Raw genomic sequence first — 19,821 nt, forward strand, 5'->3', positions numbered from 1 at the left:
AAGTCTGCCGAGAGATCTGAAATTCTATCTGCGACAGTGTTCCTCGTTAGGCTAATGTTGGCAAAGGCCTGTCGCTTTTCAGGGCACACGATTTCTGCAGCCTTCAGCATGCATGTTTTCACGAACTCGCCCTCAGAAAATGGCTTGGATCCTAACGCTATCTCGTTAGCAATAAGGTAGCTAGGTTTCACCGCTGCATCACTGACCTCTCGGCTACGGGTAAAAACAGACTGCTGTTTCTTCAGACCCACTAACAATTCATTTATCTTCTCTATTCTCAGTTGTCCTCGCAAATGGTTGTATTTTTCACCATGATGAGTCTCATAGTGGCGTCGAATATTATATTCCTGAGCACTGAAACTTGCTGATTACACACCAAGCACAGGTTTCCCTTTCACTTCTGTGAATAAATAAGAATCAGTCAATTTTTCTTGGAAAACTATGCACTCTGTGTCAACTTTTCTCCTTTTTGACAAAGACATTTTGGTAATGACGGTGCAACCGTGGGTAATTTTGACAACAAGAGCTTAATAACGATAAGGCAAGATTGCCAGATGGGCATTCTGGGCGCGTTGCTGTCACGTGCTGTTTATTTCCGGATCTCTCGTTATGTCAGTGCGACCTCTGCTGGACAAATTTGGAATATCTGTTCCTTTAAAAAAAAAAAAAAAAAAAAAAATTGGCCCGCGGGCCGTATGTTTGACACCCCTGCATAGCCTATCTTAGGCCTACACTAGACTTCTCTGTTGTGCTGATAACTGAACGGCATGGATCAAACATTTAATCAGTTGTGTTTCAGTTGTTAAAATATACTTTCATAATTATTTCAAATTTCAAAATAGTTGGATATTATATAGGCTAGTGAGATGCTGAGCATGCGTAGCTGAAATAGCTAGCGTTAGCTATACACTGAGCTAACAAGCTAGCTACCGGTCCTCTCAAACAAACGCTAGAGTTCACATAGGCTATTGCAGCAGGTAGGCTACAACAAGAAAACAAAATCCAATAACTGTCTCAATAAACCAGTTAACTAGGGACAAAAGCCCTCGGTGCTGCTTACGTTCGTTGCCTGCCTAGCCTACTATCTGGCTCCTCAGCGCGCTCCAAAATTTCTCTCCCTCTCCGCGTTGTCTAGACAGACAGCAGTTGCGAGATTGCAAGTCTCTCTCTCCCTCGTGTCATGTCAACATGCAGACAGAACGTGCGCGTATTGCTCGCTCATACAGTATTTGACTGTCCTCCCGAATATTTTTTTTAGAATATTCGTACGAATTTACTATTTGGGAAAAAGCTACTATTTGTGCTCATCCGAATACCGTATTCGTGTTAGGGCACACCCCTAGTACCTAGCATATGCGATGCATTCATATGTACAATTTTATCACCGATAACACCACACAGTAGCCTAATGCAGTGAGTTCTGTTTTCAGGCGTTGTTCTTGAAAAGGGTGCGGCGCTGGTCCAGCTCTGCACGTGTTATAACCCATTTTCTTTCTTTCAACAACACGTCAAAGCCTCCCTCTCTCCCCTCCAGAGCCTCAATGCCTCGTAAACAGCCAATTTGCAATCGTCTTTGACCAGATGTTCACGAATCTCACGTAGTCTGGCGCAAATGGCCGGCTCAGATTCCAATTCGAAGAGAACAGTCTCCACACAGCCGATAATTTTCTGATGAGACGGAACCAGCCCCCGTTTTGTCAAAATGTTTGCGAGTATAGCGGGTAGCTCAGGCGTTATCAGTTTCAGTGTTATATCTAACACATTTGATTCATAGTAGTAAGATGGAGGCTCATACTGGTGTTTCTGACTGGGGTGACTAATGCCGCGTTCCAGATAGGATTTTGAGCCCGTAAGTTACGACTTCAAAAGTCACGACTCACGACTTCATAGCATTCCAGGCAAACTGTCTGAATGCATGGCATTCTGGATAAATGTAAACAAGCCGATATAAACTTTAGGGCAACGTAAAGTAAATTTGTACGTTGTAATCAAAATAATACAAACGATTATGCACTACAATCTGCTATGTGTATGTAATGATGCCCAAATATGTTGACAAGAGATAGCTAGTGCTAGCTAGCTAACATTAAGGTAAACCTGAACGTGACCATGCAAACGGCGAAAAGTCGATGATGTCAATAAATAAAATGTAACGTACGATTTCTTAGCATAGCGAAATTAGGCATAGAATGTTTAGCTTGCCAGCTCTGACAATGTGCCAAATCTCAAGCTTTTACCATATCGGCTTGTTTACATTTATCCAGAATGCCACGCATTCAGACAGTTTGCCTGGAACGCTATGAAGTCGTGAGTCGTGACTTGAAGTCGTAACTTACGGGCTCAAAATCCTATCTGGAACGCGGCATTAGTCTTTCAGTCTTTTCGGACTTTCGGTAAGTGCGGTTAAAGTGCGCAAAATGGCGGCAGTGGCACACTTGTGGACCTAGCAATTCCGTTTTGGGACTACCCTGAGCCCTTTGGACTTAGCGGGAACGTGCATGTAAGGCCACAAGGCCGCGAGTGCTCTGCACTTTCGCCTAAGTGCGCGATTTGGGATTCAGCTTTGGTGTTTGTGACCGTTGGGCCTTCTGTTTCACCAGCTGTGAATATTATTAGTGAAATTAAAGCCTTGAACCTGTGCCTACAAACCCTGTCAGACAGAGGGATGAGAGAAGACTAGAATATTTCTTGAGTGAGTTTATTTTATATTTTATGCATTCAAATGGATATTTGGAACAGCTCACCCTTGAAGAAAAGGGAAATAAGTCTAGATAAAACATGGTATGCAAATTAAACATCCTCAGCCTTTACAATCAAGTACAAAATGGACATCGTTTCTTGTGACTTAAATCGGAGACCTGATCTCAACCAGAAAATCACCAGAACAGGATAGAATAAACATAATATGGATAAAACACACTGATTTGCAACACCCCAAAGCTACAACACTCAATCCTTCTTTGGACCTACAAAAACATGAGTTAATGTAGCTTAGAAAAAATATAGTTTTACCTGATAAGGAAAAATAGCCAAGGTGAGCATGAAGCTCCATAGTCGTTCCATGCTCTCCAATCTGCTCCTTCTAAAGGATTACACGGCCAATACACACACACACACACTTTGACCAGACTGTGCAACTCGGTGTAAACAGAAAAACAGCTCGCACACACAGACACACCCACCCTGCTTCATTGCAATATTAGTGTGATATGACTAACCAAATGCTCTCTCCTTGTTGTTCAACACCTACAGTAAACACTCAGCCATATTTTTGTACACCATATACCCACGGGGTTAGGGTTAGATAGAGTGATGCAGCTGTCCAGGCTGAGTCACACATACTAGGACTGACCCCAGAGGCAGATGATGGTGATGAAGCTGACTGTGATGAAGAGGATATAAAGGAAGAAGAGCAGCCTGTCGAGGACGTTGGCGATCTGGGCCCAGTCTTCAGAGTGCTGGCTGTTCTGGGACTGTTTCTCCAGGTGGAGGCGGATGGCCAGCAGCTCCCTGCCCATCCTCCTCAGCTCCTCCAGGGCCGGCTCCCTCCTCCCGGGGGGCTCCTCTGGGATGCTCTTGCTGGAGAGGGGGGGAGTCATCTTCTTATCGTCTAAGTTGATGTGCATCACGTCTGCTGCTTTATTTGAAGGACAAGGATCGATTTTCACTTGTAGGAAATAGGTTGGTAGATTGATATGACTGATTCAAATGCTATGACATAAAATTATTTAGTGGCAAATACAGGATAAGTATATATGAATTACATGTTTGTCTCTTTGGGGCACATTCATCGAAATTCTGTCTCAGATGACTAGGGCCTTACATTGCATTATATTACTGTTGTCTTACACGTACAGCTATATGGGTAGATACCTCGAGCTTCAGGGTTGAGGATGACGGTAACTCTGTCAGGGGGTTTGTAAGGGAGGCAGACCACCTGGGCCAGGTACTGTAGAATCAGGACACTGAGCCAGTGAGGCACAGCAGGGTACTGACCGGACCTGCCCTGGATATTAGTGATGACCACTGTCTCCAGTAGGCTGGCTACCATCAAAGCCAAACTGATGGAGAAGAACACATCTAGAGAGGGATGAGGAGGAAGTCAGAGAAGAGAGAGATGCATGGGCTCATATCATCTTGTGTTGTGTGAGTAAGTCCCTCGGCCCATCTTACTCACTGATCATAGGGATTCTCTGGCCGGTGACAGGCAGCAGGTCGTTCACGATGAGCAGGAAGACGGTGTAGCCCAGGATCAGGGTCATCTTGAAGGCAGAGCGGTCCACGTTCTGGGGAGGAAGCAGGAAGCTGAAGAGGTCCACTGTGATCAGGAAGCCGCTGGGAACCAGGAGGTTCACTACGTACAGAGTGGACATGCGCTTGAGGATAATCTGGGGGTTCAGATAGAAGAAGGAGAGAAAAGTTGTGTCTGAATATAGGGATATAGTGGAGGAACCAAACCGTCAAAATTTGTTTCGGGAACAAAATGGGACATCGTTTTTTCATATGTATGTCCCCTTCATGAAATGGATTGTCCCAAGTTTTACTTTTACTGCAAAAGTCATGAAATTAATCTATGAAGTGACTTACCCCATAGGCTAAAAAAGTGCAAAAAACGCCTAACCTGAAAGAGGGAATTCCAAGATAATCCTTTGTCATTTTCTTCCAGATGGTTGTTTTTACACCATACTTGCACAGATGGTCTACAGGTAGTGTCCCTACATCCCAAAGCAACCAGGATGCCAATATTTGGTTCTATTTTGAATCAGCAGCCTTCTATATAAGGCCTTATTATAGGCGGAAAGAGCAAAAAGTTATTTTGTATGAGGAATATTCACTTTTAATCCTGGTCTTACTCTTCTATCATAGAACAAAACCTGACCTTATTTTTTCATAACTTTGACTTATCCCCTTCATATAATGAATGATCAGACTTTTTACGTGTTTTGAAAAAGCCATGAAATTCTTAAATAAAGTGATTCACCACATTTGCAAAAAAGAGCCAAATACTCCAGGCCTGCCCTGAAAAAGGAGTTCCAAGGTAATCCTGCATCATTTCCCATCTACTGGTTGGATTTACTTTATATTTCCACAGATTGTCTACAGGTAGAATCCTAACACCCCAAACCAACCAAAGTATCACAATATTGTTGTATTGTGAATCAGCAGGCTTTTATAGACCACTAGGCCGTGTTACAGACAGATACGTCAAAGTTTTTGTTTTTTTCTGAGTTACTTCTAATCCTGGTGTAATTCATTAGGTCGTCCTCAGACGAGCTTGACAGCGAAGTCTCCAATCCTCTCGGTCGTCCATACATCCAGCCAGTTCTGCAGAACACTCCACTCCTGCGTCCCTCCTCAGTACATCCACGTATGTTGGTGTGGGACGTCCTCTTAATCGGTGCCCGTGTGTTGGCTCCCAGAGCACCACCTTGCTGGCTGGGAGTTCATGATGTCTGTGGCAGTGGCCAGCAAGTTTCATCCTCCTGGATGCCACTTTCTAACTCAGCTTTGGTAGCCCGCCATACAGATGCTTGTTGGTAACATGCTCGTTCTGGTTGACATTTAGCACCACACGCAGCATTCTGGTGTAGCACCCATCCAGAGACTTCTGCAGAGTGGGCTTCAGGGTCCAAGTTTCACAGCCCTATAGGAGGACAGACTCCACGGTCGCATAGAAGAAGCTCAGTTTGATGTGTCGAGGGAGATTGGAGTTCCACACACTGCTTTTCTTACCTTAAGGTCCTGTTCTGATGAGTTGACCCAGGAACCCAGGTATTTGAAGTCACTTACTTCTGCTAGAGCATTTCCCCCTGCTGTCTTGAGAGGTGGATGGTCCAGGGAGGTGTTGTGAGTGATTGCCTCAGTCTTTTTTGCATTCAACCTGAGGCCGACCCTGGCACATTCTGCCTCTACTCTGTTCAAGAGCTCCTGTGCCTGCTCTACACGGTTGGACATCAGACAGATGTCACCTGCATAGTCCAGGTCCGCCAGGACTACAGCAGGGTTTCTTCTAGACTTCCTAGGTGTTATTATGAAGCCAAGCTCCTGCTCCTGCCCACTGATGGCTTTCCTAAGCATGTAGTCCAGGGCTACAATGAAGAGGCAGGGGGCAAGAGTGTCCCCCTGTAGCACCCCTGCTAGGATCTCGAATTCCTCACTGTTGCCATCTGGGGTTACCACTCTGGCTCTTGTGCCCCTTAACATGGCCTCTATGGCCCGGAGTAGGTTAGGAGGGACCCCGTAGGCCTTAAAGGATTAACATGGTAATTCAATATAACACTTTCCAGATATCTTTAGGCAACAACAAAACAAATGTGTTTAACTATTTCAGAATTCATCCATAAAAATTATTTTAAAATATGTTTTTATAGGTCTGAATCTGCCACTCAAAAAGTTCACTCACTCAAAACTGGGCGTGATTCATTACAACTGATTGACAGTTCTGTGAGCAAATGACCAACTGGAATCATTATGATTGACAGACGTGTGCCCCGTTACCATAGCTACCACCGCTCCGAGCTAGACAACACGAGCTAGATCGCACAACAGCCAGATCAATAGCCATTTTTCGAGCTGCTAACCAGGAACATTTACAAAGTCCTTAATATTATATTAACCCCCAAACATTATAAAGATACACGCTACCTAACAGTCCGTATCCTCGAATTTGCATTAGGCCTATTTGGGAAAAGTACGATAAAAGTATAACGACGACACGTCTCCCCCACGACACAGAGGAAAAAGCACCCTGCAGCCGGCCACGCAAGCTTGGAGGCTTGGGCTATTACGCCCGGCTCACACGCTTGCGTTTGATGCGTCAACTTTGACGGATGCCATTCACTTTCGCTGCCGCACGCAACAACAACCAATCACATTGTCCAAAACTGCGCTCGCAACAGCCGAGTATATTCTCCGAACCTGCTAGCGCAAACTATTTTGAAAACCCACCCGGCTTTTCGTTTAGTGCTGTCATGGATGCTAATCTGGTCGAACGTGTGGCGATCGTTTATGCATTGTGGTTGAGGCAACGTGAACATGGTGCCCGCAGGTATTGGGTACATCCTATCCTGAAAACAAACAATTCAAACAGCGATTGTCCTCCATCTTGGTATCGAAAAATGTGAAAATCCCGCCTTGCGATGACGTCTTTCTCCGTCAAGACATCTGATTGGTCGGCAGCTCCGGCAACGCATCTGAAAGTTGAAAATGTTTTAACTTTCGACGCTAGCAACGCAGGCAACGCAACGCACCGGGACAACAACGGAACCAGAATGCCATTCGGCTGCAGCCATTGAAAGTGAATGGCATCCGTCAAAGTTGACGCATCAAACGCAAGCGTGTGAGCCCCCCGTTAGACTAACGTTATAGCTTTCAGCCAGCTACGAACAGTACCTATTTAGTCAAATAATTGCAATTGTGGTTCTTGCCAGAAGACAGATCATTTGCGCTGTGAAACCGACATAACATCCGCATTGTTCACCAGTCTAACGTTATTTATCTTAGTAGGTGTCCAACAAAGCCAGTTGAACACTGAAACGTTACTGTTCTGGGTTCAACATCTGTCAGTTGTGGTGATGTAAGGAATCGAGCGGAATACCACTGCAATAACTGATTATTGGTCAGATCAATTAAATCATTATAGCTCATTTCACATACAAAGGCAACACAATACATTTTGCAGAAAGGGGCTGGGGATGTAGCCTACATATAGGCTAGCCTACTGATCCTACTAATATGTGGCAGACTGCATGCGTAGCGCAGCGATTCAACATAATCGATGAGTTTGGAGACAGAGGGCCGTGCACCATGACTCCATGAGCGCAGCGGTCAAGGGGTAGCCTACTCCGGAGTCTGGAGACTAACAGGTCATGCAGTCAATATATCTCGTTTTGAATGTTATTGTAATGCCCTCTGGTTATAATAGAATATCGCTACTGGAGCTGTTTAATCCCAAAATGCGCAATGCTTCCTGAAGTTGGGTCGGATCGAGGTGCTGGGATGATCAACATTATGTGGAGCAGATGCCACAGTGATGATAAGCCTTACACAACTTTCAGAATGTTTTGCAGAATTACAATTATTTGGAGTTGTAAATTATGAAAGGAACATAATAACTTGACTTAATATCTTCACCTCCACCCACCCTGAAATGTAGTCATAATTTTAGCACAGTAGCCTCTATATGCGCATCACAACGCTGCAATACAAGACATTAGGACAAACGATTCAGTACACAGCAGGTGTGTTTGATCAAGTTAAGATCTCAATGTGAGAATAAATAAATGACAAAAACCCGCACGGGTAGGACTACGTCTTTATTTTCCGAGGTAATTGTTGCGCATACAACATGACATTAAATTAAGACATAGGCTACTTTCTCATAAAACAGGGCGGTGTTGTAACATATTTATAATATCATTAGTGACATTGGCTGCAACCTGTCCTCCAGGACCGGCACACCTCCAGAGCCCTGAAGTGCGGGACCTGGACCTCCCGAGTCCCAGTATTGGAAATGTAGTGATCTGGCTACAAGAAAAGGGGGCAAATTATAAAAGCGATTAGTAATAGCATCGTTATTTTGCATATGCAAAACAGCATACATTACAACAATAGGCTATTTATCAGTAAGTCTACATTATATCGAATTAAGTTTGAGCGAGAGATAATCGGGAGATTCTTGTGGAGACAAACTGACTTATATCCAATTTTGACTTCGTAACGTTGCCTATTGTATTGGCCTATACAACAAAGCACGCTCACAACAGTTATGGTAGGCTATCGCTTCGGAAACCTTACAGCACAGTTTGCACCTGGTGCAAGTAGATTTTATGCCAGGGAAGGGTACAGTATGGTGCGCTGTGTTTCTGCCATTGCACTGGAGGGCTAACGTTACCAAAAGCAAATGCATTGAGAGCTAACGTTAGCATGCTAGGATAATTAACACAGCTAGCTGACATTCCAAACATTAGGCTAGCTAACGTCAACATGCTGGATAAAGACAAATAGCTAGCTGGATCAGACAGCTTTTTAAAAACTACAGCTAACGTTATGGTTCGTTTATCTAACATTAGCTAGGTTGGCTACTCAGACATGGAGATCATGGTAAAAACTTCCCAATATGTATGACAACCACAAATACAATTAGGCCTAAACGTACAAATTATATAAAATTAAGAGACTGCAACTATTCAATTATTCTCAAGATGAGAAAGGGTTCAGAGCTGCCTTACCATGTTGGATAGATGGTGAAAAGGCGCAAAGACAGCAGGTGCGGGAGGCAGACAGGTTTCTGTTGGAGGCGGGTGCAGGGGAGTGGAGGCGGGATTTTCAAACTTTAGGGTGACGTCAACAAAGGGAAAAACGTCACGAATTCAGAGTATTTTTACCCCGAGTCAAATTGGACTGAAAATGTTACGCTTCCAGTTTCTCAAAAACGACAAAACGGATATATTTAATGTTTTTATTGTGTTTCTTCAATGTCCTATTGTGCAAATAGCACGTTCAAACTCAAAAAAAAGTGAAAATTACCATGTTAATCCTTTAAGGATTTTCACCATCACGCCTCTGTGTATTGAGTCAAATGCTTTTTTGAAATCAATAAAACACAGGACTGCTGTTAGGTTGTTTTTCTTCACCTCCTCAATGATCCTCCTTAAGGCCAGGATGTGGGCTACGGTGGTCCTTCCTTTTCTGAAGCCATTTTGGTTGCCCCTCAGGTGAAGGTCAATAGCATCTCGAATCCGGTTTAGTATCAGGTGGTTGTACATTTTCGCTATGACACATGTCAGGCTAATGCCACAATAGTTTTCTGGCTTAGACAGATCTCCAGATTTTGGCACCGGGATGATGTTGGAGAGGGACCATATATATATCAGGCTTGATGTTTTTTCTCAGAGCTTGGTGGCAGATCTCCAACATGATGTTGTCGAGATCACAGTTCTTAGGGACCTCTGGGGGGATGCCATCCGGCCCAGCCCTTTTCCCTTGCTTCAGAGCAGACTTTGCTGTGGCAAACTCCTTAGCTGTAAAGAGGCCGTCGTCAATCACAAGATTTGTGAGGACTGCAGGTATTTCTTCCTCAGCTCCTTCCACTGTCGGGTGTGTGCCTAGGAGATCCCGGAAGTGGGTGAACCAGGAGGCCACTCTCTCCTCTGGGCTGCAGCCTGCTAGTTGTCCCTTCCTCGACCTCTTGCGCCCACTCATCTCATTTATGACCTTCCATGACTCCTTGTACTGTCGTTCGCCATGCACCGCCTCCACCTTCCTCACCTTCTCCATCAGCTCTTCCCCTTTGATCCTGTCGTAGGTGTTAAACAGCTGCTGTTTGGCCTCGTTCAACACCTCCCGACTCTGTGGTCCACTCTTCCTCGAAGATTCTACGCGCCTCTTCCATCCGTGCCCGCGCCCTCATGACCTCCGGGTGCTTGGATCTGGGGGAGGCTCTGAATCTCCCCTTTGTCGGCACCCACCTGCTTGTTGCCTCCTCGTTAGCAGCGAGAAACTGCCCATATGTTGTCTGAGGCTTTTCCTCATCGGCCTGCAGTTGTAAGCGGCTTCTCACCTCCGCCATGTAGCTGGCCTGGAGGTCAGGGCTTCTTACGAAGGCCTCCCAGTCGGGCCGAGGCCTTGGGTGGTTCTTGGGGACCCTCACGCTCAGACGCAGCCTCACAGAGACCACACGGTGGTCGGAGCCTACAGAGTCGAACGTACTGTACAACTCTGCATTGAGGATAGACGTCCTCCATTTCCTTCTAACCAGTATGTAGTCCAGCTGACGTAGCATACCGGTAGCTCGGTCCTGGAATGTCCATCTCTTGCCCATTCTCTTAGGGAACAAGGTGTTGGTGGCCAGGAGCTCGTGTTCCGTGAGCAGAGCAGTTAGATGTTCTCCGTTGCGATTTGTGGTGTTGTGGTATGTGAAGGGTGCATCTTCTGGTTCGAGCCTGGCATTGAAGTCCCCCATGATTATCAGGAAGTTGTGAGCCGGCACATGGTGGATCGCTGTGCTTAGGTCCTTGTAGAACTTCTCCACTTCCTTAACTGGTGCTGCGTTGGTGGGAGAGTACACACTCATGACAGTTGTTACCGGGTTCCCCTCAAAGTCAGCGATAAGGATCCTGTCGGTGTGTTGTTGCACCCTACGAAGAGCTTTTTGTGCTTGAGGGCTCACCATTAGCCCCACGCCACCTGTGGCGGCCTGGGCATCATTCCGCCATGCAGATGAGGTGATGAACGAACATTCCCCCACTCTGCGGTATACAATTGGCTGGTCAGTGTGCACTCTCCTGTGCTCCTGGACTCCCAGGATCTCCACTCCCCTCTCACCAACACAGTGCGCTAGTTCCTCTAGCCGTGTCTCCTCCCTTACTGTGTTTGCGTTGAAGGTTCCCATAATAAATGGTCTCCTACAATGCAATAGTGCATTGGACAGTGGGCTGTGGTCAGACTGAACCCTTCCTCTCCAATGGAGAGGGTTTGGGGTCCAGTTGTCATAGTGTCCCCGAGGGAGGACCAGCACCACCATCCGCTGCTTAGTTCCTGTGGACTCCCGCCGCTGGAAGTATAGGATTCTCGATGATCGGTGTCTCCATTGTCAGGCTTTACAATGCTAGTTAAGGACTGTGGGGCGCAACTCCTCACAGCCCTACTCTGGACGTTTTGGGCTTAAAGCCCTCATCCGCCCTTGCTCCACACCTCCAGATGGTATACGGTGCGGAGCCAGGCGCGAGCAGCACCTGTGGTTTTTGTTCCGACTTACCTTCTCCTAGATGGGTTGCCTACCATGGCTATGAGCCCCATCTGCCCATGCTATTTGCCCATAGCTGGGACAGTGGTTGGCAGGAGCCAGGGCGTGTCCACGGGTGGGCCTGTGCGCCTTGCCTCTGGGGCCCACTGTTGCTCCGAGATCCCCTACAGTGTAGCCTGGGACTGTGAGGTACCCAGTTACCATGTGTGGCCACGGGGAGGCACTGTAGGAGTCTAGGGGGTGGAGTGGCTTTGTACCGGCAGAAGGAGACTTATGCACCTGACTCCTCTTTTCACCCTCAGTGAGGAGGGCTAGCCGGCGGCGGTAGCTGAAAGCAGAGTAGCAAGCAGAAGCAGCATGCAGCATGCACTAACTACAAGCACTACTACCACAGATCTACTGCACTACGCATCACACAACCCTGGACAGTAATGCACACACAATCATACTGTAAAATGCCTTCATACAACTGGCATGTCTGTGGTTGATGCAAGTGCATCAGAGCTCATCAAGAGTGGTACTTTGCCTTCTTTTTTGGACCATAGAGATGAATAGCATATTTTCTTGCAACCGGTGGAGCCTCTGGAAGGCAATCAGTCAAGCCAAAGGTCCTCAGATCCTGAAGCTCATTTATGTGCTTGTCAAGTTTATTGAAAGCTGTGGATTTACCTATTTTTATGAAGGTCTATCTCACATCAACCACAGACATGCCAGTCTCACATCTGCCTCCCACTGAAGATGCTTTTGAACAGCACGTCCTATGGGCGATGTATCAAACTGGCATATGGTGCCACAGTCATGTTGCTAAACCCCTCCTTTGGAATCCAGTTGGAAAAGGTTGGATACTAAAATATGATGTATCACTACAGCCAGTCCTTTTCAAAAAGGAGCCTGCACCGAAAGCTGTGAGAGATCTCAACCATTATTCTCTCTATTGCAATGATACAGATTGCAATAAAACAAGAAAGTGCCAGTGTCTGTCTGTGGGATTGCACTGCACATAATATTGCTCCTGCACTTCCATAGACTGTCCTAATGCTAGTGACTGATTCACCCCCCTGGAAAACAATTTGACCAGTAATTATTCAGTTCCTCCCCCATTGCTCAAATAGTTTGTTGATTTCTAAATATCACAAAAAGTAAAAAAAAAATTTAAACTGAGAATAAGCACTTGATTCATGATTTTTCAAGAATGGCACAGAAAAAGTAGTGTATTCCACTGTGTGTACTTAACCCATACTGCACTTTAAGTCTGACTACCATATAGAAGGCTGCCAATATAACAATATTGGTCATTCCTGCTGCATTAAGGTGTATGAGATATAACCTGATCATCTATAGATTTAATATGAATATGAAGTGGGTGAAAACATGGTATCAAATTGTATTCCCTGTTATTAAGCAGGCATTTTACAGTATTATTAGACCAGGATTAGAAGTAACTCAGAAAAAAAAAATGTTGACGTATCTGTCTGTAACATGGCCTAGTGGTCTATAAAAGCCTGCTGATTCACAATACAATAATATTGTGACACTTTGGTTGGTTTGGGGTGTTAGGGTTCTACCTGTAGACAATCTGTGGAAATATAAAGTAAATCCAACCGGTAGATGGGAAATGATGCAGGATTACCTTGGAACTCCTTTTTCAGGGCAGGCCTGGAGTATTTGGCTCTTTTTTGCAAATGTGGTGAATCACTTTATTGAAGAATTTCATGGCTTTTTCAAAACAAGTAAAAAGTCTGATCATTCATTTAATGAAGGGGATAAGTCAAAGTTATGAAAAAATTAGGTGGTTCCATCCCTGATACAAGAGTAGGACCAGGATTAAAAGTGAATATTCGTCATACAAAATAACTTTTTGCTCTTTCCGACTATAATAAGGCCTTATATAGAAGGCTGCTGATTCAAAATAGAATTAAATATTGGCATCCTGGTTGCTTTGGGAGGTAGGGACACTACCTGTAGACCATCTGTGCAAGTATGATGTTAAAACAACCATCTGGTAGAAAAGGACAAAGGATTATCTTGGAATTCCCTCTTTCAGGTTAGGCGTTTTTTGCACTTTTTTGGCCTATGGGGTAAGTCACTTCATGGATGAATTTCATGACTTTTGCAGTGAAAGTAAAACTTGGGACGATCCATTTCATGAAGGGGACATATTAAAGATATGAAAAAACAATGTCTCGTTTTGTTCTACCTTGGGGAGGGGTATCTCAAAAACTAAGGCTCTTTTTGAGGGTTGGTTCCTCCACTAATAAGCCAGGGAATGGGAATTGGGGTACAGTTACATTCACATAGAGACCTGTTTAGTTCTCAGAATATTTTTAAATTCTTGATGTTTCTGTTGATTCTAGTCTAGATCCAATGATAAACGAATGAACTCAATTCATGATTTTGGGCAAGAATTTACAATCCCAGCACAGGGGGGACAGTGATTGTAACAATTGGCTTTTTGGATCATTTTTAATTAAAGAGCGACATGGTCATAGTTTTTACTTACGAAGAACTTTACTTCATACAACTTTCCTCCTTCGATTTCCAGGATATTTTGGATACCTCTGATGTCCGTAAGCTGCCATTCCCCCAATGTCTGAAACACCTTGTGGGATTGTTTGAGCATTTCCTCCACTGGCACTGTCAGGACCGCCCTCATATCCTCAGCTATAGGACAACAGTTCATAGTTCTTGCTCAGTTCATACACATTTCAGAAAGGCTTTGAACACATACTATATCTATACTATACTAAGTACAGTTCCATCAGTGTTGCATGAGATCTGCTGAAATGTTGATTTGACAAATTTGTTCAACTTTTTAAATATGTTTTGTTGTTCGTGCTAAATAGAATTTCAGGTTCTGTATCTTTTCATTGTGAACATGTCTTTAGTCTCACCGTAGTGCATGAAGGAGCCAAAAGTGAGAGAGCAGTTCTGGGTGTCGAAGGGGAAGTTGTAGATCTTCAGGTTGCAGGCGCTGACCACGCGAAGCGGCCTGTGGTCAAACACGTGCCCTTTGTTGTCCAAGTAAACATAAGGAGCATCTGGAGACTTGTGCTCATCCATACTGACAATACAACAGGCACAGACAAACAAACACAACAGACACTTTAGGCTACTTGTCAAGTCTGTTAGCATAAGATAACTTATTCAAGTAACAAAATACATAATCATATACACCATCTAACGAGATAACAAAAATATCGTCGGATGATCTCAAAAACGTAGGCTACAGCCTTTAGACAAAACTTGTTTGTGTGTAGGCTATTGGGTTTGACTCAACAAACCATTCGTTTAGGAATGGCTATTGCAGAGAGGACATCGAATTGTGTCTGTCAGTTCTGTTAATACATCCATGCTGTCAGGCTACTAGCCTAGCTTTGTTTCGATGACTGGCTTAGAAGACATGCAACCGCTTGACTGTAAATTGCGCATGGATGGCAGTCAAATCAAACAAGCTTGACATTTATTTGGAAACAGCAAGCAACCTGTTTGATGGTATTTTTGATGGTCAGTTGATATATGTTTGCCCATATTACCTAACTTAACATGGCTTGACTTGCTACTGTATACCACCACTCGCCCGCAACAAACCTGGACTGCTGTTGCAACACCCCTCCTCCTCCCCCTGTAACCTGTTCATATTCAAATTAACTGGATGGATGTGTTTCATAGCCAGTAGGCTATGCTAATGGATGTGGGGGAGGGGGTTGCTACTAACATTAGCAAGTTCCAGGCTTTTTTGGCTGATTGAAAGAGGCCAGACCTGATTTCGACCATGACCAGGCCAGACCTGACTAGCATGTACGAAATGTAGGCTACTGCATTTACTGTGCAACATCAACTGTTCAACTGTCAAAACAAATTGCCAACAAACTGATTATGCCAGGTATTGGCATACTGGCCAGTTATTTTTCCACACATACTGTAGAATAGCCTACAGAAACGAACTATTATTAGGCCTATACAACTACAGCAGCCTAATAGCCTACATTTGATTGTTGTTATAGGCCTACCGTAAAACATTCATTTAAAAGCCGAGTCCCCAATAGACACCTGTCCCTTTTACTTGCTGGGTTTGGCTACACGTTTTGATAAAGGCCGGTCTCAATTAGAAGCCGTGTTAGCTCAGGCCAGACAGGGAGAGTTGGTTGAAGTCAGAGAAGAGGAGAACGATGAGGAGGAAGAGTTGAACAACGAACTGGTAGTTTAGGAGGACGATGATGAGGAAGATGGTGATGAGTAGGCTAGGACATCTTAGCATATAGCCTATTATCTGCTTCGCCTACTGTGTTCAGTTCAATTATTTGTTAGGTAGGCTATCGTTAATGCAAATATGTAACCGGTAGCCTACAGCATTCAGCAATGTGCCATTGTTGCTTAAGACGCTATAACATAGCTAGCCCAATGCTTTACGAGTTTTGTCTATCAGTTTCCTTTTTTTCAGGCAGCTGGATTGTTAACATCTTTTTCAGACGAAATAAATTCCGGTAGGCTTGATAACCTTTTTCGGCTTTCATCCTTTCTAGGCCAGTACCTATTTGCATGAGGTTGGCCTAGCCTACTGTAGATACGCTGTCTCGAAGCCAGATCAAATTAATGATTCATAATTTATGTTTTTCGATAGCCTAATTTTTACACAGATAATATCGTTTAGTGCTATTTATTGATTGTATATCGTAGTGTCGTTACTCTGACTGTAACGTTGAAAAGTGTCCAGTGCGCATTCCCTGCTTTCAAAATAATCTGGAATCCAAGTGTAGTACATTTTGACCAGTATAATCACAAGTTATATAGTGAATTTCAAACGCACACACATAGGCATATTGGAGGGATGGAAAAATACAGACAGGCCTAAGTTGAAGAACATTGGGGATTTTCCAGTTGCTGTGGCAGACTGGCGCCACCTATATTTTACTAAGTGCTTCTTATCTAAATTATATGACATTAAGTGCCTTTTAGAAAAATCCATATATTCACTATTGCCACCTATTTTACATTTAGTGGCTTTTAGTAAAACCTATATATTCACTAGGCGTCAAGTTTCTGACTATAGGATTAGGTGTCTCACAGCAGAGCGCTGGTTTTCATAGTCAACCCACAAACACACACACCGTCACACAAACAGGGCACACAAGATCTGTTTAACTGAGCCATTAAACTGTCTAACTTTAGACAAGGTAACGAAGAACAGGACAATTTTGGGTAACACCTCTTTTCATATAACCAAGAGCGATACGCTGTGTCAAGTCAGTTCATCCTAGACCATTGGCGAGTGAACTCATCACAACTGCATTGTGATTTTTGATGCCAGAGATTCAATAAAAGTATTGAAACTGGCATCGACGGATCTGATTCTTCTTCCTTACAACCAGAAACGAAATAGACTACATTTTTGCCGCTGCGAGCAGGGTCTGGTGAATTGATTGATTAATTGTCACTTAGGTGCGCCGGCAAACACGGGGGCAAAAGTTTGGTCTGGCCAGCCAAAAGAAAGGTAAGCTTTATTTTTTCTCATCATTTGCCCCGTGGGCGCCAGCTCGCCGTGGGACTGGTTTCAATCAACCAGATCTAAGAACTAAATTGATACTTCTGGGAGGTAAGGGAGTCGTTTCACATCTGCTAAATTCAATTATTAATGTGTTGGAGATACATTGAAGTATCCTGCCCTTCTTTGAGAGAATTGAAGGGTCCTGTGTTTCTGTTAGTTGGAGATACATTGAAGTATCTCGCCCTAACCTTGAGAGAATCGTTGAGGTTATATGTGTTTGTGTGTCCTTGGCTTTGAGAGTATTGCTGAGTTATATCTGTTTGTGTGTCCTTGGCTTTGAGAGTATTGCTGAGTTATATCTGTTTGTGTCCTTGGCTTTGAGAGTATTGCTGAGTTATATCTGTTTGTGTGTCCTTGGCTTTGAGAGTATTGCTGAGTTATATCTGTTTGCTGAGTTATATCTGTTTGTGTCCTTGGCTTTGAGAGTATTGCTGAGCTCTGTTTGTGTGTCACCTAATGATGAGAGAATTGTTAGGTTAATTTGTGTGTGTCAGAAGACAACGCATGGCGTGTTTAAAGTAAGAATAATGGATGGTCCATTATTGGTGACAGCGCAGGATGCGCTGTCCATTTTTAATGTCTGTTGAATTTTCAGTTGTGTCAAATTAGTCTAGATAGGGACAAAAAGATAGGGCCTAGATACTTACTGCAGTTTCTGAGAAGCAAGTTGGTGTACATTTGTGATGTGTTGGTGATATCTAGTGGACAATTGGGGGAATAGGTCTAAATGAGAAAATTAGTGTGTGTGTCTAGACTGGGTATGTGTTTAAGTGTTGTTTTGGCGTTGGTGAGAAGTAATGGAGTTGTTGTGTGTCTTGTCTTTATTGTAATACCGGTAAATATATAAGTTTTGTGTTTGGGTTTTTGGTATTATTCATAACAGTATAATAGGAGTATAATAATGATTGTATAAAGGAATAAAAGGCTATAGGTTATTGTTGTGAGTCTGGTTCTCCTACACTGTCAATCTGAAATAAGCATATACATACGTTCGACAATAGTCCTTGTTATTTCATTTTTCAAAAAGCTAAACCGGTATCTTTTCTCTGCATGCATTGAAATTGTGTCACAAGTGCTCACACCTCTCCATGCACCGTAATGAGTTTGAAAGAGCTGATCCACAGCCTACTGGAGAGCCTCTCTGGCCTCTGTGCAGCTGCCATTGAAGTGTCTTAGCTGGTCTCCCCTTACCCCAGGCATTTATTTAGAAAGGTGCCATAATCTCTTCTTCCAGAGAGTCTCATTTGATCACATGCAAGCTTTACCACTGGAGTTGGTGTTAATTTTTGTGTATAATAGGTAGCAAGTTACGCACAGCAAGCTGCACATAATGCATAGAACATATGGATGGAATGCAAATCACAACTTCAGTCAGTGTATTTGTTGATAAGGTTATAATTGGCCTCATTGAATGCAATTCTGTAAAGCCTATACCTATGAAAAGGAAACTGTTGAAAAGTAAGCCGTTGAAACAAAGTTGGGATTTCAAAGTTGATTCACCTTTCAAATTCAACACAAATTCATCAGGGTTGTAGTGTTGGTTCTAAGACCTTAATTCACCCATGTTGAAAAGTCAGCCGTTGAAACAAAGTTGGTATTTCAAAGTTGATTCACCTTTCAAATGCAACACATATTCAACTGTGATGCAACGTTGATTCTGAGACCTTAATTCACCCACGTTAAAGAGTAAGATGTTGGAACAACATCGCAATATCAACGTTAATTCACCTTTCAAAATCTAAACCTAATCCAACATTGATTCACGTCATCACATGACGTTGAATCACCTGTTAATCAACGTTGAAATGCCAGCTGGGCTATTTTCCTAGGACATAACCAACTATTTTATAAGTGTATACAGACCTTGAGGGGCGACTGTACCATCGTTGTTACCTTGTAATAATAATAGCCTACTACAAATAAAATAGTCTTTCCTTCTTGAAGACGTAGAATCCTTTCCATGTCCTTCCGACAGCAGGGACACAGAATCAAACCCGCACCCCTTGAATTACAAGTCTGCAACACTATCAATTGAGCCGTTGGGCAGTCATGGTAGTGTGTGCTTTGAATCGAATAAGTCTATCATGAGTTGGTAAATACGGGTTGAAACTAATTAGTCTTTGCTAGTTTAGCGCTATATATTGATTGTATATCGTAGTGTTGTTACTGCATACTGACTGCATCAAAAATAGGGGTTGAAAATGTGGGATTTGTGAGTTTCCAGGTTTGAATCTAAATAGCCTAATGAATGAAGTCCGATCAGTTGGTAAAATGATAGCCCTTTAAATAACCAATTTTATGTCGACTACTGTCTCTGCTGTAGCTAATCCAAAAGAGCAGTTTGCAATTCAGTCTGGTCAAACAGCGAAACGTAGCCTACATTAGTCTAAGCAACGGCAACCGTTTGTCAGACAAGCCTAGTACTGTAGCCTCACTGTAGCAGTGCTTTACTGCCCCTCGTGGTTGCAGGTTGTAATATGTTTTTTTTTACCGCCGCTGCTGCCAACACTGTATACCTGCAGACACGGGA

This window comes from Borostomias antarcticus (assembly GCF_949987555.1).
Source record: "Borostomias antarcticus genome assembly, chromosome: 3".
In the NCBI taxonomy this organism is placed as follows: Eukaryota; Metazoa; Chordata; class Actinopteri; order Stomiiformes; family Stomiidae; genus Borostomias; species Borostomias antarcticus.